Genomic DNA, 21861 nt, shown 5'->3' on the forward strand with positions numbered 1-21861 from the left:
GCTCAGAGCCTGCTTTGAATTCTGTGTCTCCCTCTCTGTTTGTCCCTCCCCTGCTCTCTGTCTCTCAAAAATAAACTTTAAAAAAATTTTTTTAAAAAGCAGCCAAAAAATCTTGGGAAAAAGAAGCTGAAAATAATACATTTTTTAAATAATTAGGGAAGCCCCAAACTGGGGCACCTTATGGATTTGTGGGTGCCTTTTATTCCCCACAGCCAAATGCTGTTAGCTCTCCTTTGAGAGCGTCTCCAGTCTGACCCGCCTCTCCCCATCTCCACGGCTACTCCCCTGCACCAAGCCAGGAGCACCACGCACCTGGGCTATTGTAATGGCTCTGTAACCCTTCTCCCTGCTCCCACCCCTGCCTCCTTTCCTGACCCTGTGCCACCCAGCCTCCAGAGGGATCTTGAAACATTAAAAATTAGATCATGTCACTTGCCTTCTTCAAACTGGAGTTTTCAGGCCAAATTTTCACTTCCTCTATTAGCATGTTTGGTATAGGGGAGAGCTTCCAATTTCAGAAATGCTCCTGAAAAAAAAAATGAAGGGAGACAGGAACTAATATGTATTAGGTGCTTACATAAAGCAGACTTTGTATATATTACGCTGTTTACTCTTCATGACAGCCCTGTAGGCTGGGCACAATTACTGTCCCCATTTTACAGATGAGGAGAGTCGAGGTTAAGGAGGCTGCAGTACATGTCCATGAGAATCGTCTGCTCGGCATCCCTGCTTCTGGAACTACCTCCCCTTGGCTCCATCTACTTGCATTATTGAAAGAGCTGCCATCACCTGCAATTGTCCTGCCTCCTGGCACAGCCGACTGCTTCAAGGGCAGGCGTCTGGCCCAATATGGACAGCTGAGCACTCCCTGTCCTGAGGGGTTCCCTCCTTGGCTGCTAAGGGCTGCAGGGAGACCCACTGAGTCAAAGCAGGAGAGGGGCCTTTGACGATCATCGCTCTCAGCTGGGAGATGCTGACCTATGGGGATCAAAACTGCCCGGGTTTGGACCAGGGAACCTGGCCACGCCTCTCCCTCCAGCCATGAAATCCAGTTTGTCACTCTCCCTGTGCCTCAGTATCCATGTCTGTCAAATAACAGGGTAGGGACCGGTGGTTTGGATTGAAGGAGATGATCTCGAAGGACCCTAACTGGCTGTGTGACCGTGGGGCCTCAGTTTCCACAAACTGTAAAGTGAGAGCTGGAGATGGTAGGGGGAAGGCGGGGAATGGGCGAGGCGCTCTCTGGAACGATTTTCCAGTTCAAAAAAATCACAAGGTAAAAAAGTAATAATAACAACGTTTAAAAATCACAGGGTTAGCACGTCAGGGGTAAGAGGCTGCCTCCCTTCTCGGTAGGAGATACATCTTCCCCCCCAAATCTTTTGGCTGAGCCCCTCTTTAATGAGGGGGTGTTAGACCTTCTAATCTGGGACTCCTGACTCGGAGCGGGCCCATCTCACCCAGGACGAATGAACCACAGAGACGAAAACCATCTGTGGTGTGGCGGAGACCCTGCCAGGGGCCCCGTAGCAGCCTGCCTCTTGCCAAGACCCAAGACCCCACCCCCAGCCCTCTCGGCACCCCTGCTCCCCCCACCCCCAGATTTTATTAAATGTTATGTTTCCCATCTTGCACTGGAGCCTACTGCTCGGAGGTTACTAGCTGCTCTTAAGGGTTCTTTATACAACTCCACTTGGGCTCCCAGCCACCAAATTCTTCCTGCTCATGCATTACTTAGATTAGCTAAGGATGTTGGCATTTAGAGCCAAACTCCAGCATGCATCTCAGAAGGCGGCCTCCTGACTGCCACAGCTGTTATTTCAATGCAGCACCCCTCTGCGGGGATTGTTCTCCATAAGGTGAGGTGTCATACAGGCTCTCACTGTATCTATAATGCCGCCTATTTTTACAGTTAGTTGACTCAGAGCGCAGTCCGCTGATGACCTCTCACATGCAATCGGTCTAGGCGGCCAGGCAGCATGTTCCAACCACTTTTGTTGCCTGGTTCCTCTTCAGATGACCCCACCTTGCCTCTCAGTGGAGACGGAGCCCCTGCTCCGGATGCCAAGAGACCCTCCCACTTGTATGACACCTGACAGTTTATGGAACTGTCACCAGAGCTCCTCGTTCCTCTGTGGCTTGCCATCGTAGGGATGAGGAAACCAGGTCTCACAGAGGAAACCTTTGTCAGATATAATGCAAAGCACATAATGTTAATTATTTTCACGACGCAAACTTCTCCACTTTGAGTCTAGGGCTTTTCCCACCCTGCCACGACTGCCTATTGTTTTTAAAAAGGAAACGAACTTTGAGAAATGGATGCCCTAGCCATGATGGCCCATGCCAGATGTCAGGGCAAGGCTCTGAGCTGCTGTAATGAAGAGGTCCGATAGAAGGATGGCCTAGGGAGCAAAAGGATGAACTTTCTCTCACACAGACTGTCAAGTCCCGGGTTCCTTCCAGGTTGTTGCTCTGCCATCTCCAGAGCCCGCTTATGGTCTCCCTGACTGTACCTGGGTGCCAGCTGGTGGGAAAGGAAAAGAGGAGGAGACATTCCATGATCTTAAGGCCCGAGTCCCCGCACGTGACGCATCATCACCACTCACACTCTTCTGTACAGAATCTGGTCACATGGCCACCCTTCACTGCAGGGGGGCAGTGGGGGGGCTGGGAAATAGAATCTAGCCATGTGCCTGGGAAGGAAGGGAGCTGGACTTGGGTGGGTAACTGGCAGAACCTCCCACACAAAGCTTTGAAAACCTCCAACCTTCATACTCTCCTTGACCCCCCGCCCTAGAAAGTAGCTCTCTCTCTCTCTCTCTCTCTCTCTCTCTCTCTCTCTCTCTCTCACTAGCCTCTATTGTAGCCAAAAAACAACCATTTAAGGGTCACCTTTGGGTTTGGAAGGCACTTTGGTCTCCTACCAATCATTATTTGAATATTTTTTCATTCTTTCAATTGCCATTTCAATGCAGGGAGTCATCATAACTCTGGGCTAACATCCTTCCAGTTTTACAGTCTCAGTGCAATGGTGCCTGTGTTTCCCAACGGTTGCAACAAAAATCCCAGGCCTGGGTTGCTTGCATTTCCTTGAAACCGAGGATAAGATGAAGGGAAGGAAGATTCCTCAAGGGAAAATTCCATTCCTATCATCAGAAAAACAGGAGCAAATGTTGGGCAGAAACAAACAAACCATGAAAGCATGTATCCACTCTATCTCTCTTACCTTCTCAGCTACATTGGCTTCATTGTCTTCTCTTTCTTTTATTCTCTGCCACTCCATCAGACGGTGGAGGCCAAAAAGTGCTTGCTGAATGGGCAAGTCTTGCTCAGAGAAGGCCAGCTCTATGCAAAAAAAGATTGCCCCAATGGGAGTCAAGTTACTCAACAAATATTTATTAAATGCATCCTCATGCCCAGGCACTGCAGTAGGTGAGTGAGAGAACCAGGCAAAGCTCTTGCACCTGAGGACCATACCTCCTGCTGGAGAGTGGGAGGCGGACAACAATAACAGTAAGCAAATGAATAGACAAATACACAAAACAGCAGGGGCTGCAAAATTCTCACACAGGCTGCAACGTGGATGAACCTTAAAGATATGATGCTAAGTGAAATAAGCCAGACACAGAAGGACAAATATTGTATGATTCCACCTACGTGAGGTCTCTAAACTAGTCAAGTTCATAGAGACAGAAAGCAGAATGGTGGTTGCCAGGGGCCAGGGGAAGGAGGAAGGGGGAACTAGTGTTTGATGTGCACAGTCTCAGCTGGAGGAGATGAAAACGTCCTGGAGATGGATGGTGGTGATGGTGCACAGAGATGTGAATGCACTTAATGTCACCAAATTCTACACTTTAAAATTGTCAAAATGGCAAATTTCACATATGTACATTTTATCAGAATTTTCTTTTTAAGGCAGGTGATAGGGGTGCCTGGCTGGCTCAGTCAGTGGAGCACGTGACTCTTGATCTTGGAGTCATGAGTTTGAGCCCCATGTGGGGCATAGAGGTTACCTAAAAATAAAATGTTTTTTAAAAAAAAGGCAGGTGATAATAAATGCTATAAAGAAACAAAAGCAGGGAAAGGGGAATGGGAAATGGTGTGGAAAAGTGGGGGGGGGAGTGTCATTTTTAGGTAAAGTGTCAGAAAAGATCTTTCTGATCAGCTGATGTCAAAGCAGAATCCAGAACGAGGCAGGGGTTCCCAGTGACTATGGGGATACAGGGAGAACATGCCAGGCAGAGGCGAGAGTCACAGTAATGACCCCGAGAGAGCAGTAATGGGCTTGGTAAGGACAAGGAGGAAGCCAGTGTGGTTGGGATCCTGGGAACAGGGCAAAGCAGCAGAGGTTGAGGTCCAGGGGCAGGTGGGGCCCAGACCTTGCAGGGCCTTGAAGGCCGCCTTAAGAGCTTTGGGTTCTACTTTAAGGAATTGAGAAGCCACAGAAAAGCTTAAGCAGCATATTACTCCCCCCTCACCTCTCTCCTTTAAAAACAAATTTCAAACGTATGTAAAAGTAGGGAAAGTAGATAATGTATACCTATCACCCAGATTTAAACATTAACACTTAAACATTTACATTTAAACATTTTACCATGTTCGCTTTTTTTTTGGCTGAGTTTTTTAAAGCAAATTTTCAGACATCATGGTGCTTCATCATAATTAAATATGCATCTCTAGAAAATAAAGACATTTCCTGCACAACCATGATACCAGGCTTGTTCCTAACAAAATTAATGATTCTTTCATATCTATATTCAAATTTCACCAAGTGCTCCAAATGCCTTGTTTTTTTAAGTTTTTTATTTATTTTTGAGAGAGAGAGAAAGAATGTGAGCAGGGGAGGGGCAGAGAGGGAAACACAGAATCCGAAGCAGGCTCCAGGCTCGGAGCTGTCAGCACAGAGATGGATGTGGGGCTCAAACCCATGAACCGTGAGATCGTGACCTGAGCCGAAGTCGGACACTCAACCGACTGAGCGACCCAGGCGCCCCCAAAATGCCTTTTTACAGCTGGTTTGTGTAACTCAGGAACACACATTGCATTTTGTTAGTATGTCTCATAAATATTTTAAATCTAGGACCATCTCTCACCCTATCCCTGCTCACTTCTTCATCACACTTTGACTATTAAAGAGGTTAGAGCAGCATCCTATGGAATATCCACATGTTGGTATTGTGACTCACATTTTATTTAAAAAAATGTTTTTAATGTTTATTGATTTTTGAGAGAGAGAGGGAGAGAGAGAGAGACAGAGAGAGAGAGAGAGACAGAAAGAAAGCGAGAGAAAGCATTCGTGGGGGAGGGGCAGAGAGAGGGGGAGAGAGAGAATACCAAGCAGGCTCTGCGCTGACTCCCCATGCGAGGCTTGAACTCACAAACAGTGAGATCACGACCTGTGCTGAAATCAAGAGTCAGACCCTTAACCGACTGAGCCACCCAAGCGCCCTTTGTGACTTACATTTTAAAGGACCACTCTTGCTTGTGTGCGGATAATAGACTTCCTTGGATGGGAGCCAAAAGGCCATTTTGGGGGGGGGGGTGGTATTGTACTAAGAACAAACTCTAAGCCCACAAAGACAAGAGCACAAGAATGGAAACAATAGGTGGAAAGGGTTGGTCAACATGCTGGGAGGATGAAAAGCTGATAGACAGCCCAGTCAGTCATATCAGAGTAGAAGCAGCTGACTCCAAAGAGATTATATACATCGGTGATACCACGAGAAGCAAGCCAGAGAGGCTCAGTGACTGGGCGACCTGGTAATGCAGAAGGCAAAGAGAAGGCTGAAAACAACAAGTTTGGTTGATAATGACACTTAGGCATCTCCTCCAGAAAATACTCTGCCTGCTCCGTCTCCTTCGGTGAGGATCACCAGTTGGCAGCCCTCTCTATGACAACAGAACTTCCATAAAGCTTTTTGGTGACTCACTCTTTAATAAGAAGAGACAAAGATTCAATAAGTTGAAGAAAGCCTCCAACACAAAAGACAGAATAAAGCAAAAGGAAAACAAGAACTTGGGGGAGACAAGGACAATGCAGGGAGCAGAATAACACAAATAAAAATGTCCCATCTATACTTGATATTCTCAGAAGAGTAAGAGAGGAGATTGTGAATGCATAAAAAGAAAACAATACTATAAAAAGCAACAGAGTGGGGCACCTGGGTGGCTCAGTCAGTTAAGCGTCTGTCTTTAGCTCAGGTCATGATCTCCTGGTTCGTTAGTTCAAGCCCCACATCAGGCTTTCTGCTGTCAGCAGAGCCCACTTCAGATCCTCTGTCCGCTTCTCTCTCTGCCCCTCCCCTGCCGGCTCTCTGTCTCCCTCAGAAGTAAATAAACATTAAAAAAAAAGGCAACAGAGAACAAGATGGAGCTTTGAGAAATCTAAAGTATGGTAGCTAGAATAAAAATAATTTAAATGGAAATACTGGAAGGAATAGTCTAGGAAATTCTCCCAAAAATAAAAAGATAAAGGCAGAAAATAGAACACTTTTTAAAAAATTTATTTATTTGTTTTGAGAGAGAGCATGTGCAGAAGGAGCCGAAAGAGAGGGAGAGAGAGAGAGAGAGAGAGAGAGAGAGAGAGAGAGAGAATCCCAAGCAGGCTCCACACTGTCATCCCAAAGCCCGATGCAGGGATCAAACTTACAAACCATGAGATTGTCACCTGAGCTGAAATCAAGAGTCAGACACTTAACTGGCTGAGCCACCCAGACGCCCCACAAAGAACATTTTTAAATTAAGGGACAATCCAAGAGGTCTAAAAGCCAATGAATTGGAGTATCAGAAAGAAAGAAAAAATAAAATGGAGGGAAGGAAATTATGAAAGAAATATTACAAAGAAATTTCTCAGACCTGAAGGACATGAATGTCCAAATTGAAAGGGTCTATTGAGTGCCTGGCACAATGACTAGAAATTTTAGAACATTAGTAATAAAAAGAAGAACATAAAAACTTCTTGAGGGGAAAAAAGATTGCATGCAAAGAATTAAGGATCAAAAATGTAGCAGACTTCTAACAACCTGTATCTCTCAAAATATTGAGACAAAGGTAATTTCTAGTCTAGAACTCTCCATTCTGCAAAATTATCATTCAACAGTGATGTTAAATTAAAGGCATTTTCAGATATACCAAACTTCACCATTTTATCTCCCATGTTCCCTTTCTCGGACAGCTACTAGAGGATGTGCTCCAGCAAAATGAGGAAGTAAGTCAGAGAAGAAGACATCACATCTGGGGAAAAGAGATCCAACACAGAAAAGAGATCAAGCGGAGAAAGGAAGCCCTGGGATAGGATCTGAGCCCAAGCTCAAGGGAGCAGTCCACAGTGGAGCAGGAGGCTAGAATGCTCTAGGAGAGACTCTGGTAAAACAATGGCACTGAAAAAAAGAGACATTTGACACATTATCTGCTTACCCACGTAGAAAATTGTCCAACAGGGGCTGTTGAAGGTCAAAGAAACCATGCAAATAAAAAAAAAAAGAATGAGAGCCTTATCAACTCCAGGTAAAAATAAAGCCTACATGAGAAAGGAAATGTCACATGGTACATTACTTGACTCAGTAAAGAACAGTATTTACTCAGTCATAATAAGCAAACATTGAATACTGATTTCACTGATAATTACAATATAATTCTATTAGCATGGCTTAGGAGCATAAACAACTACAGAAAGGGGAGCTGTTTAAGAAAGGTCAATTGTTATCTACCACAATAGAAAATGAACAGGTAATCCCTAAACTTACACATCAAGAATATTGAGGAAGAGAAGTTTAAGCAATTGGAACAGGTGTCAGCAAATGATGTCCCACTGGCCAATTCTGGTTTTGTAAATAAGGTTGTACTGGGATATGTCTACACCCACTCATTTACCTACGGCTGCTTTATAGCTACAAGAAGAGCTGAGCAGTTGCAACATACTGGCCCACAAAGCTGAAGATATTTCCTATGTGGCCCTTTATGGGAAAAGTTTGCACTCTTACAGAAAAAGTAAACCCCGGATTTATAATAATGGAGATAAATACATAAAAAAGTAGCCAGAAGGGTTAAAAGCGGTTGTTCTCTGATGCTTTTTGCTATAAGCCTTCAAATATTAGTTGGCTTTTTAAATATGTGCATTATTACTTTTGATAAAAAATTTAAAATGATTGTTTTTAAGGAGTTGTCCTGATGCCCAGGAGGGAGGCAGGGGACTGACATCAGGGTTCGTGCCTGAGCCTTGCCCTGCTATCTCCTGCTCTTCGCCAGCTGTCCACCATCCCATCTAAATGGGGCTGAGTGAGTCAGAGCTGCCTGGCCAGAGCTTCACAGGAACTGGAACCAGTTCCTGATAGCAGACTTGGAAGGAACAGCTCTGGGACAGCCTCCTGCCTCAAGCCATCATTTGGTATTGTCAATATCATCAATGAGTGGCAGTGGAATATCACAGTGGTTCGAGTGGCTAAGAGCTCTACTGTTAGATTACCTAGCTTCATAAAATTCAGGTTCCTCCTCTAATTAGCTATGACCGGGACATGTTATTTAATTTCACTAGGTCTTGGTTTTGTCACTGATAAATGGGGCTGATGATGCCTCCTTACGCGGTTGTGGTGATCTTAATTCAACTAATACATATGGGAGCACTTGGCACGGTGGCAGGTACATATAAGCCAACCGAATGTTAGCTATTTGTATTCCCAGTTTCACAGATGACACAGATGAGGTCCAGAGAGGGAAAGTGGCATACACAATGTCACACAGCACATTGGAGACAGAAGCAGGACTAGGACTTGGGACTCCTTTGTCTCAGTGCGATACTCTCCCCTGGCGCCACTCTAAGTTGCTTATATGCATAAAGCACCTCTGGAAAGATACGCAAGAGATGAACAACACTGGCTACCTATGGGCAAGTGGAGACAGAGTGCAAGGGAGGGCTTTATTTTCACTTTAAAATTTGCAAACCACGTGACTGTATTACTAACACAAAAAGAAGGAGACACATAGATTAACTTTATTTAGTCAATCTCATTTATTTATGAGATTAACAGTGCCTTTCTCATGGTGGAGATCAAATAAGATAACAGACATTTATCTATATTAAAGAGGTATCCAGAAGTAAGAGGTTATTACTAGCAATCATGGTGCTTTTTATTAAAAGGAAACTTTTCTCTAGATTTGTGGAACAAACTGTGGGAAGGGGCACAAATTTCACTAGCCAGGGTCTCCTCTTTGAAGGCAGAACGGGTTTCCTTAGCCACAGGTGGAGCCATCTTGGAATGCAATGGAAATTTCCACCTTGGCACCTTGCAAATGAAAGGTCCCCTTCCCCCCAAACTGGCTCTCCCAAACTCAACTCTTTGCACCCAGGCCCCAATTTGGACAACTCTTCTGGAAAACATGATTAAGCCTGAAAAACCTGGGGGTTTTATTGGGGATGACAGTGAGGGCCACAGTTTGTTTTTCAAGGGAGGGAACTAAGTCCCAGAAATAGCTGAGCCCGAGCTGGCAGGCGGCTGGCAAAGAGCAGGAGGCTCCAGGGCAACGCTTCCAGGCCATGTTGACTTTGGACGGGCTGCTTGAGCATTGTAAACAATTGCAGAAATGATTTCCTACCCTGGCAAAAGTCTTGTTTGGACAAGGGGTTCCCCCCCCCCTTCTTTAAAAGGCAGTTTTATCATTTGTTTGCAAAAATGCTCAATCCCCTCTTTCTTTTCTTGTTCCCTCTGTGGCTCTGGTCTCCCCCAGAGCCAGATGAAAAATCTTTGTGTTTCTTTAATGTTAACCAAACCCCCATTCCTCCTTTTTAAACTGTTCCAGGTCTGTTGGACAAATACTCCCCGGCAACAGGACTTACAAGGGTCTGTTAAGGATTTTGTTAGGCTGGAGTCTTTAGCCAGAGTGACTTAAAATATTTTTTTTCTCCTTGTTTATTACATTTTAAACTCCTAGCACAATAAAAGCTGCACACAAGGATTGGGAAAGCAATAAAAATGCAACTTATAATGTCTTGGCCTGAGCTAGCTAACGCTCCATCTAGACACTGATGTAACAGATTTGGTCTCACACACCCTCCCAAGATGTCCGACGAGGAAATAAAATGGGCTGTCTATAAGAAAGAAAGCATAGGGCAGGACTGGGAGCCTGTCTGACTGCTGGCCAGGGTGGGGCTTCTGAGAGGCTGGGAAATGGACTGCACGTTCTGAAAATCCACCAGAATCCTGAGCTGTTTCAAAAGAAGGAATACTGTGCTCTTGACCACCCAGGGACAAGGGCAACCACAGAGTGCATGAAGAGTGTGATATGCTAACCTACATACCGCCTGTCACCTAGCTTCAAATGGGAGAGGACAAAAAGAGGAAGAAAGAATGGGGAGGGGTAGGGGGTTGAAAGAGAGAAAAGGGACAGGAGGTACGGGATGCTTGGGGGAGAGGTTGCATCACCCAGCCAGAACAGAAGCTGGCTCAAACTGGGTAATTGAGGGAAATTTCATGAAGAGACAATTGACAAGGTTTAGGCAAGAAGTGAGGGAAACCAAAAGGGACAGAGCTGGACGGGAACTAACAATAGCAGGGAGCTGTCCCATCGCCAGGCTGGAAGCCCCCCTGCCCCCAAAGGTGTCACACAGGAAGTGAAATCCTTCTCATTCATTCCATCAACAGGAAATCTACCACTCTATTTGAAGACATGAGAAAAACAGCCAAAAGATGAATCCAAATTAAGAATTTACATAGGAGGAAATTGAGGTATAAAAAGACTCGTGGTAAGCATTACATCTATTTAAACATACAGGTAAACACTCTTTTTATTTATTTTTGAGAGAGAGACAAGAGTTCTAGCGGGGGAGGGACACAGAATCTGAAGCAGGCTCCAGGCTCTGAGCTGTCAGCACAAGAGCCCAAAGTGGGGCTCCAACTCATGAACCTCGAGATCATAACCTGAGCTAAAGTTGGTGCTTAACCAACTGAGCCACCCACGCACCCCTGAACATTCTTAATTGTAATAATTATGTTGACCAGGAAAATAATACAAGTGTTAGAATTATCATTTAAAAAAAAAGGGCACCTGGGTGGCTCAGTCGGTTGGGCATCCGACTTCGGCTCAGGTCATGATCTCGCGGTCTGTGAGTTCGAGCCCCGCGTCGGGCTCTGTGCTGACAGCTCAGAGCCTGGAGCCTGTTTCAGGTTCTGTGTCTCCCTCTCTCTCTGACCTTCCCCCGTTCATGTTCTGTCTCTCTCTGTCTCAAAAATGAATAAACGTTAAAAAAAAATTAAAAAAAAACCTTGAAAATGCTTTTTGTTGTTGTGTTTATTGTTGTTGATTAAAAAAATCCCAAAATTGTCACAAAAAAGGAGGTGGGGGGGAATAGAAGAAAAAGAAACAGATATTTGCTTGTTTGTTTTTATTGTGGTAAAATATCCATAACATAAAATCTACCATTGTAATGATTTTTAAGTGTATGGTTCCTTGATATTAAGCACATTGACACTGCTGTGCACCCATCACCACCATCCATCTCCAGGACCTTTCCATCTACCCCAGCTGAAACTTTCTATCTGTTAAACACTAGCTCCCCATGCCCCCTCCTCCCAGCCCTGCAACCACCATTCTGTCTCTATGTATTTGACTACTTTAGCAACTTCATGTAAGAGGAATCCTACAGTATATTTTTCTTTCTTTTTCTTTTTCTCTTCCTTTCTTTCTTTCTTTCTTTCTTTCTTTCTTTCTTTCTTTCTTTTCTTTCTGAGAGAGAGAGGGTGTGGCAGAGAGAGAGAGAGAATCCCAGGAGGGGCAGAGAGAGAGAGAGAGAGAGAGGCAGAGAGAGGGAGAGAGAGGAAGAGAGAGAGAGGAGAGAGAGGGAAGCAGGGCTCACCCGAAGCAGGGCTCCTGTTCACCCTAAGCAGGGCTTAAGCTCACCCAGAGCGGGCCATGAGTTCACCCAGAGTGGGGCTTGAGCTCACCCGATGCAGGACTTGAACTCACAAACCATGAGATCATGACCTGAGCTTGTCAGATCCTTAACGACTGAGCCCCCCAGGTGCCCACATTTCTCCTTTTCTGACTGGCTTCTTTCACTTGGCATAATGTCTTTGGGTTTATCCCTGTTGTGGCGTGTCTCAGAACTTCCTTGGTTTTAGGGCTAAGTAATATCCGTTACATGCATGGCCCGCATTTTGCTTATTTCTTCATCTGTTGATGGACACTTGGGTTGCTTCTGTCATTTGGCTACTGTGTACGACGACACTGCCATGAAAATGGGTGTATAAATACCTGTTCAAGTCCCTGCTTTCACTCACTTCTTTTGGATACACAACCGGAATTGGGATTACTGGATCATATGGCAATGCTTCATTTAATTTTTTGAAGAAATGGCCATCCCATTTCCATAGCAGCTGCGAGAGAGATTGTTTAAATCACTAATAACTCCATTTTTCTTAGGAGAGAGAAAATGACATCGTTTCCTTTCTGAAAATGACGAATTGAGAAATGTTAGTTAAACATGATTTAAAATGACAAGGATGACCACCAGGAGAACTAAAAATAGTCTGACTACTTTCCAAATCGCCTGAAAGCGACGCACAAAAACAGACCACACAGAGGATAAAACAGAGAACACAAAATGTTACAGAAGTGGACTAAATCTACATGTTATAGGGATGAATAAAACTAATATAAAACTAACAAAACTTGGAAGAAAACTTAGAAAGTCATCTCTTAACTGACTTCTGAATTAAAGAAGAAATCAAAACAGTAACTGAAGAATATTTAGAAAACACTGTATATAAAGGTCTATGACCTTGAAAACGTGCCCAGTGATAGATGCCAGACACAAAAGGCCACATATTATACAATTCCATTTACATAAAATATCCAGAACAGGCAAATCCCTAGGGACAGAAAATAGATGAGTGGTTGCCAGGGACTGGGGGAGACAGAATGGGGAGTGGCTTTTTAATGGACATGGGGCTTCCTTTTGGGGGTGATGAAAATGTTCTGGAACTAGTGCTGATGACTGCACAACATTGAAAATGTACTCAGTGCCACTGAATTGTACACTCTAAAATGGCTTAAGTGGTAAATTTCCTGTCGATGTATATTTACCCACAATGGAAAAAAAAAATCTATGGAAAGAGGGACTTATGTTTCCATGGATGGTAGACTGGATAACGCCTACCAGACTGAGGACAGTTAGAGACTTTGGACAGAATATGAAACGCATCTGATTGGAGGACTGAAGATCCAACAGGCAATGAAAAATTATAGGGTCAACATTCAGAAAAAGGAAATGTGGAGTTCGTCTTTCCACAGTGGGCATCAGACAAGTCCACAAGAGGCAGCTGAGAGGTGGAGAAGCCGAATGGAATATCTAACAGCCTTCTGGGGCTGGGGATAAAAACTGGAGTCTATTCTGACATCAGTTGGCGTACTGCAATCAGTTGACCACCTAGAATTTGCATCAAAGTTCCCAAATCCACTGAAAAAGCAGAGGAGTCTACCTAGTAGGGACCCTGCCTTGGCACCCCTGCGTTGAGTATGAGCACACACTCATGAGGGCCTTCCGCCAGCGCTTCATGCTGGTGTCTGCTCCCATTTTAGACAACCACCATTTTAAGCACCCATTCCAGTTCTCTATCAAACTATAACTCCGAGGACTCTTCACATAGAAAACAAACTAAGAGTTGATGGAGGAAGGTGGAGGCGGGGGGGGGGGAAGGGTCAGATGGGTGATGGGTACTAAGGAAGGCACTTGCTGTGACGAGCGCTGGAGGTCGTAGGTAAGTGATGAATGATTGAATTCTACTCCTGAAACCAATATTGCACTGTATGTGCACTGTATAGAATTTAAATAAAAATTTTTAAAAAACGAAAACAACTATGACTCTGAGGAGGAGATCTCTCTGCCCATTGTTGGACATTATGGGCTATAGAGCACGTTCCTTGATCTGAAGACATGTGACTTGGAGGCCCAGACTGGTGGAGTGTCTTCAGTTCCAGTTTTTCTATCTTTTTTTTTTAACGTTTTATTTATTTTTGAGACAGAGAGAGACAGAGCATGAACGGGGGAGGGGCAGAGAGAGAGGGAGACACAGAATCGGAAGCAGGCTCCAGGCTCTGAGCCATCAGCCCAGAGCCCGACGCGGGGCTCGAACTCACGGACCGTGAGATCGTGACCTGAGCTGAAGTCGGACGCTCAACCGACTGAGCCACCCAGGCGCCCCTAGTTCCGGTTTTTCTACAGCACTCTGAGCGTTTCTCTCTATTGCTTGGTAGGCAAAGCCCAGGCGGAGTGAGTATTTGCTCTTGCCAGGACCCATTTGCAGCTGCCCAGGGCCACCAGTACCAGGCCCACTTAGCAGCTACATTCAGGGCCTTCTCCCCAGGAAATCTTCCCCAGCGCCATCTGCAATCTCTGCCTCTCTTGTTGGCAGATGGAACTGTTCTTATTGGCACTCCACACCTCAGAGGGTACGAAAGGAATATGGCTAAATTCAGCCCACATCTGCATTGTTGCAGCCCCGGATGTCTATTTATTTCACGGACCTACGTGGCTGCCTCAGATGAGCACACCAGGATATCTATTCACTGGCTCCAGTGACCTGCTGATCCTGAAAGGGAGTTCTTCTAATGCTGTTCTAACTGTATTTTCTTACACTCCGTATTTGTCTGTCTGGCACCCATTCATCTCAGGGCCAAACTAACAGCCCCAGTTGTTTACAGCTCACCTGCCACCTGTAGCCCATACTCTGAACACCTCTTTTTATTACTCTCACACACCACACAACATCCCCTGCCCTGAACCACCCAGGGCCAGGGACCAGACAACTGGGAACAGCCCCTGTGCCCCGGAGCCCGCCTGAACTGTTCAAACTAGCCAACCCTAAGCTAGTCACCCTGTCCTGCCTTGCCTTGCCTTCCCCATGGAAACCCTAATAAAGGCGGTGGCCTGTGTCTTCCCTTCATTCCTTTCTGCCCCCCCCCAACACTGGTGCTTCTCCATGTGTTACACCCTGTGAGGCGTAACACACCCCCTCTCGGGAAATGTAAGTAATAAAAATATTCCATTGGCATTAGCCTCTAAGTGTCATCACTCAGTCACCTTTACAAATCACAACTGAGCACAAGTAAGATGGACATCAACATGTTCCACTTTAATGCACCCCTCAAATTCCCATGGTGGTTTTCACAGGGCTGTGCCCCCTATGGGCATCCCTTTATTTTATTTTTTTTAAAGACTTTATTTTTTTATTTGTTTTCCAAATGTTTACGTTTTTTTTTTAATTTTTTTTCAACGTTTTTTATTTATTTTTGGGACAGAGAGAGACAGAGCATGAACGGGGGAGGGGCAGAGAGAGAGGGAAACACAGAATCGGAAACAGGCTCCAGGCTCTGAGCCATCAGCCCAGAGCCTGACGCGGGGCTCGAACTCACGGACCGCGAGATCGTGACCTGGCTGAAGTCGGATGCCCAACTGACTGTGCCACCCAGGCGCCCCTGTTTACGTATTTTTGAAAGAGAGAGAGAGGGAGGCAGAGAGAGACAGAGACAAAGGATCCGAAGCAGTCTCTGTGCTGATGGCAGAGAGCCAGATGCAGGGCTTGAACCCATGAACTATGAGATCGTGACCTGAGCCAAAGTCAGACACTTAACCGACTGAGCCTCCCAAGTGCCCCAAATATTTAATTTTTTTTAAGTAATCTCTACACCCAACATGGGGCTCAAACTTACAACCCTGAGGTCAAGAGTTACATGCTCTACTGACTGAGCCAACCAGATCTTCTATGCATCCCTTTAATAGGCCAGTTTTCCATTGCCCTTCTGCTTGACCATATGGCCAAGCCATTGACCACTGCCCCAATGAGTCAGTAAAAATTCAAAAAGGGGCAAATAGCATGTAACTCAGACCACTGAGCTGATTTGTTTTTAACCATTTTTCAATCAGAATGGCAGCCTTCCAAGCAGGATGCTGTTCCATGCACCTTAGAACTTCCATCCATAAACCAAGAAGCTCTTTGTTGGTTAGCAGAGAGCTGTTCACCACCTGGGCACAGTCCATGTAGCAATAGGTTCCGGCAGCTTCTCAGATGATTCCAAAGTCAGTCTTAGGGCAAGAGTCTACCTGTTTGTGAATATGCCAAGTAACTCTTTTATTCCCTCAGAACTTCATCAAAGAACTAGAAACCATAAAAAAGGACCAAACGGAAGTTCTAGATATTAAGAATACCATAACCAACAAATAAGAACTGAGTATGTGGAATTAATGGCAGAGGAGACAAAGCTGAGGAGAGAATTCATGTACTAAAAAATAGAACTGAAGAAATATCCAGATTGTATGGAGAGTCAAAATTCGATGCAATATAGAAGTAAAACAAGCAATATACTAAAAAGCCTTAACATACATGTAATTAGAGTCCTATACATGAAGAAGAAGAAAGTCACACAGAAACATATGTGAAGAGACAATTGCTCAGGAGGTTCCAGACCTGATGAAAGATGTCAAGTCACAGATGTAAGAATTACTACAAACTCGCAAAGAAGATATGAAACAGAAAGCCACACCTAGACAAATCACAAACTCGGGCACAAAGAAAATCTTTATTTTTCAATTTTTTTAAACATTTATTTATTTTTTGAGAGAGAGAGAGACAGAATGTGAGAGGGAGAGGGGCAGAGAAAAGGGAGTCAGATTCTGAAGCAGGCTCCAGGCTCTGAGCTGTCAGTACAGAGCCTGACGCGGGGCTCAAACTCATGAACCATGAGATCATGACCTGAGCCAAAGTCGGATGCTTAACCAACTGAGCCGCCCAGGCACCCCCAAAGAAAATCTTAGAACAGAAAAGAGACAGCTTTCCTTTGAAGGAGCAATAATTAGAATGACATAAAAAATCTCAACAAACCAATGAAATCCAAGATACAATTATGATGCAATCATCGGAGAGCTGAAATACTACACCCAACAGAAACACTCATCAAGATTGAATGAAGGCAAAGTAAACATTTTCAGACAAATACAAATTCAGAGACTTCATCACCAACAGATTCGATTCAAAGGGAACCCAAAAGGGTGTTCCTTAGGCAAATGGAAAAAAGATATCAGATGGATATACTGAGATGCAGGAAGAAATGAAGAGCAACAAATAAGCAGGAAAATAGGTAAATCTAACTGACTACTGATTTGCAAGAAAAAGGAGAAGGAGGAGAAAGACGAGAGAAGCAGAAGGAGATCTTGTGAAGTCTGAAATATATTTGGAGTGGTCTAAATAAAGCAGTAAAACTACCAAATAACACTAGACTTTGGTAAGTCACTGATTCATTTGTAGTCATTGGGGTGACTGCTAACAGAAAAATTAAAAAGTATATAATTTTCAAGCTAATAGAAGGTATACGTAGAATGATAAAATATATCATTCTAACATAGACAAACCAATAAATAGAATCAGAATCACATTTATTTGGTCACCTATCTAATGGCAAAGGTACCATGGCAGTACACTAGGGAAAGAAAATATTTTAATATACAGCATCAGGCTAATTGAACGTTTATATGGAAAAAAGAATTTTGTTCTCTATCTCAGGTCACACATGAAAAATAATTCCAACTGACTGCAGATCTAAATATAAATGGGGGCAGGGGGAAGCTCCTTTTAGAAAGAAACATAAGAGAATATCTTCACAATCTTGTAGTATGTAAAGATTTTTTAAAACGGGACCAAAATAATGAGCTGACTATCTAGGGAGAAAGGATAGACTGGTCTATATTAAGAATGAAAGTGGCTTCTAGATGAAAGTTAGTCAAATGGCAAACCATGGTATGTAAGAAGATATTTTCAATAAGAGAGGATGTTTTTATCTGGCCAGAATACATTTAAAAGCCCTACAAAGCAATAACAAAATAACAGAAAATGAATAGCCACTTCACAATGAATTATATTCCAGTGGCCAACAGACACAGAAGAGGTACTTAACTCCACTAGTCATGAAGGAAATACAGATTAACATCATTAGATATTTCACACTACCTCCAGAATTGACTAAAAAAAAAAAAAATAGGAAAAAATCAGATAATTTTTTATTATCTGATAAAAAGTGTTGCCAAAAATGTGGAACAAACAGAACTCTCAGAAATTGCTGGTAAGAGTGTAAACTATCTATGGGAAAAATGTTCATCAGTATCTTGTAAGGCTGAAAATAAGGACCCAGTAATTCTTAGGTATATATATATATACATCCAACAGAAATGTTTAATGTTTACCTAAAAGGTACAGAATGTTCACAGAAGCACTATTCATATATCCTCAAACTGGAAACTAACCAAATGCCCATTACCTGTAGCACAGATAAATCAAACATGGCATATTCACACAGAATTTCTCTACAGCGATGAGAACTGACAGACGTGCGACAAGATCGCTATGAACAGAATTGTGCCCCCCGCAAATTCATATGTTGAGGTCCTAACCCCCAATGTTACTATATACAGAGTTAGTAACATCTTTTAAGAGCTCCGTGAGGTCATAAAGGTATGGGGTCCTCATCTAACAGAACTGGTGTCCTTCTAAGAAGAGGAAGAGTTGCCAAGGATGCACATGAACAGAGAAAAAGCCATGTGAGGACACAGTGAGACAATGTCATCTGCAAGTCAAGGACAGGTACCTCAGGAGAAATCAAACCTGAAAATCTCAATCTTGACCTTCTAGCCTCCAGAACCATGAGAGGATAAATTTCCATTGTCTAAGTCCCCCAGAATGTAGTATTTTGTCATGGCGGCCCTAGCAAACTAATATGGTATGGATACAACACATTTTGTTTTCCATTACCAGTTGGTGGCATTTGGGTTGTTTCCACTTTGGGGCTATGGGAACAATGTCGCTATGAACATTCAGGTACAAGTTCTTGTGTGAACATGTTTCCATCTCTCTCTTTTTTTTTTATATATATATATGAAATTTATTGTCAAATTGGTTTCCATACAACACCCAGTGCTCATCCCAAAAGGTGCCCTCCTCAATACCCATCACCCACCCTCTCCTCCCTCCCACCCCCCATCAACCCTCAGTTTGTTCTCAGTTTTTAACAGTCTCTTATGCTTTGGCTGTCTCCCACTCTAGCCTCTTTTTTTTTTTTTTCCTTCCCCTCCCCCATGGGTTCCTGTTAAGTTTCTCAGGATCCACATAAGAGTGAAACCATATGGTATCTGTCTTTCTCTGTATGGCTTATTTCACTTAGCATCACACTCTCCAGTTCCATCCACGTTGCTACAAAAGGCCATATTTCATTCTTTCTCATTGCCACGTAGTATTCCATTGTGTATATAAACCACAATTTCTTTATCCATTCATCAGTTGATGGACATTTAGGCTCTTTCCATAATTTGGCTATTGTTGAGAGTGCTGCTATGAACATTGGGGTACAAGTGCCCCTATGCATCAGTACTCCTGTATCCCTTGGATAAATTCCTAGCAGTGCTATTGCTGGGTCATAGGGTAGGTCTATTTTTAATTTTCTGAGGAACTTCCACCCTGTTTTCCAGAGTGGCTGCACCAATTTGCATTCCCACCAACAGTGCAAGAGGGTTCCCGTTTCTCCACATCCTCTCCAGCATCCATCTCTCTTGAATATATTTTGAAGTGTAATCTTCGGTCATATGGTAGCTCTGTGTTTCAACAAGTCAAATGTTTAAAAATCCATAAAGATAAGAGCAGGAACTCTTGCAGCAAAAATAATAATAATAAACTTAAGATACATAGGATGATCAAAATCTAGAAGACTGTTCTGTGAAAACATTGATAACATGTAAAAGCCCCTGGGAAAACTGATAAAAGAGAGAAGGCATTAATTACCAATATTAAGAATGAGAAAAAGACATAGCTATAGATCCTATAGACATTATAAAGATAAGACGATGAACAACTTGTGTCTTCAAATACATTAAAAATTTGAGTTTGAGACAGCAGCTACAAAACTACCACTTACGAAAACCAACAAAAGGAATAGAACATCTAAATATACTATATCTATTAAACAAGTGGAATTATAATTTGAATCTTCCAACAAAGAAAACTCCAGTCCCAGATGGCTTCACTGGCAAATTCTAATAAATATTTAAGAAGGAAAATTGTCGTGATTGATTACACATACTGTTTCAGAAAATAGAAGAGAGGAAACATACCCCAAACTCAAAGTATGAGGCCAGCATCACCTTATTACTGAAACCTACCAAGGATACTAGAAGAAAGGAAAAGTATAAATCAATCTTGTTAATAAACACAGATGCAAAAAAGTCCTAAACAAAATAGCAGCAAAGTGAAGAATTCAACAATATATTAAAAAGATAATATATCCTGTGAGCTTGTGTTATCCTAAGGATGAAGGGTTGGTATAAATTTGAAATTAATCAGGGGCACCTGGGTGGCGCAGTCAGTTAAGCGTCTGACTTCAGCCAGGTCACCATCTCGCGGTCCGTGAGTTCGAGCCCCGCGTCAGGCTCTGGGCTGATGGCTCAGAGCCTGGAGCCTGTTTCCGATTCTGTGTCTCCCTCTCTCTCTGCCCCTCCCCCGTTCATGCTCTGTCTCTCTCTGTCCCAAAAAAAAATAAATAAACGTTGAAAAAAAATTTTTTTTTAAATTTGAAATTAATCATTAAAACTTGGGGGCCTGGATGGCTCAGTCGGGTAAGCATCCGACTCTTGATTCCCGCTCGGGTCACGATCTCACAGTTCATGAGTTCGAGCCCCTCCTCCGGCTCTGCACTGATGGTATGGAGCTTGCTTGGGATTCTCTGTCTCCCTCTCTCTGCCCCTCCCCTGCTCAATCTCTTATCTCTTTCTCAAAATAACCATTTTTTTAAAAATCATTAAAATTTATGGTATGAATGGAATATAAGAGAAGAGTCCTATAATAATGTGATAGATTTTTCAATCTAAAAAATAAATTCAAAATTAAAAAGTTTTAAAAAATAGTAAAACTCAACATCCATTGATGGTCATCCACCCTCATACAGACTCTTATGCTTATTAATTTCATGCCCGCTCTTCCTAAGTTCCCCATTCTTCCACTGCGACCTCAACCTCCGGTCCACCCTCAGCAATATCCCCTAAATCCTCAGTCTCCTCTCCAAACATTCATTTCCTCTTCTTGCCTTCATTGAAATCTGGTTCTCCCTGAGAACATTGCTTTTCTTACAGCCCTCTCATGTAGCCGCTGGGTGTTCTCCTTTACCCCACAGATCACAGGCCCAGGGGTGGGGGAGGGGTCCTCCTTGCTCTCCTTTGGCTTTTCTAGACTACTGATCCTTCTTTTTTCTCTACGAAACCACTATTCCCTTGAAGTTCGCGTCCTTAGACTAAACCAGCCCCTATCCTTCTTGTTGAAGCCTTCTCGGACTGCCGGCTACTGCCCCTCACTCGCTGAAGTAACTTCACCATGAGTATCTCACCATTCTTTGTGATTTCACCCAACGTCTATCAAAGACTATACAACACCCTGGCTTTTCAGGTTCTGTATTACTTGTCTGTTATAAGAGCTACGTTTTATTATGGGTTAACACGTGCCAGGTTCTAAACTGTGCTAAATACTCTACGTGTATAAGCTCCGTTAATCTTCACAATAAGCACAATTATTATTTCCATTTCACAGATGAGGAACCAAATCATAGGGAATTAAGAACTTCATCCCGGGGTCACCCAGTAAGTAAGTGGGGTGTCTGGGATTCGAACACAAGACTCAGGCAGCCAAGCCTGAACTACAAGATACTGTCAAGTGTAGACCAACCAGTTGGGGTAGGCTTAGGAGGTCAGAATCCAGGACAATAATCTATTTGCTTAACAATAGAGGCTGGTTAAATAAACTGTGATAGAATCTTAGGTAGCCATTAAAATGATGATCTGTA

General features: G+C 43.4%; 1 long non-coding RNA gene across 1 annotated transcript in view; it reads right to left on the reverse strand.

The window, feature by feature from the left end:
• Positions 1-432: 432 nt before the first annotated feature.
• LOC113601857 (uncharacterized) overlaps positions 433-21861 on the reverse strand; it is a 57896-nt gene continuing 36467 nt past the window's right edge. Inside the window, exons 2-3 of the long non-coding RNA XR_008299095.1 lie at positions 3227-3345; positions 433-526 (exon numbers count right to left, since the gene is read on the reverse strand). This is a non-coding gene — a long non-coding RNA (uncharacterized LOC113601857). The remainder of the gene's footprint in view (positions 527-3226; positions 3346-21861) is intronic.

The sequence above is a fragment of the Acinonyx jubatus genome, chromosome B3 (genome assembly GCF_027475565.1).
Source record: "Acinonyx jubatus isolate Ajub_Pintada_27869175 chromosome B3, VMU_Ajub_asm_v1.0, whole genome shotgun sequence".
NCBI lineage: Eukaryota > Metazoa > Chordata > Mammalia > Carnivora > Felidae > Acinonyx > Acinonyx jubatus.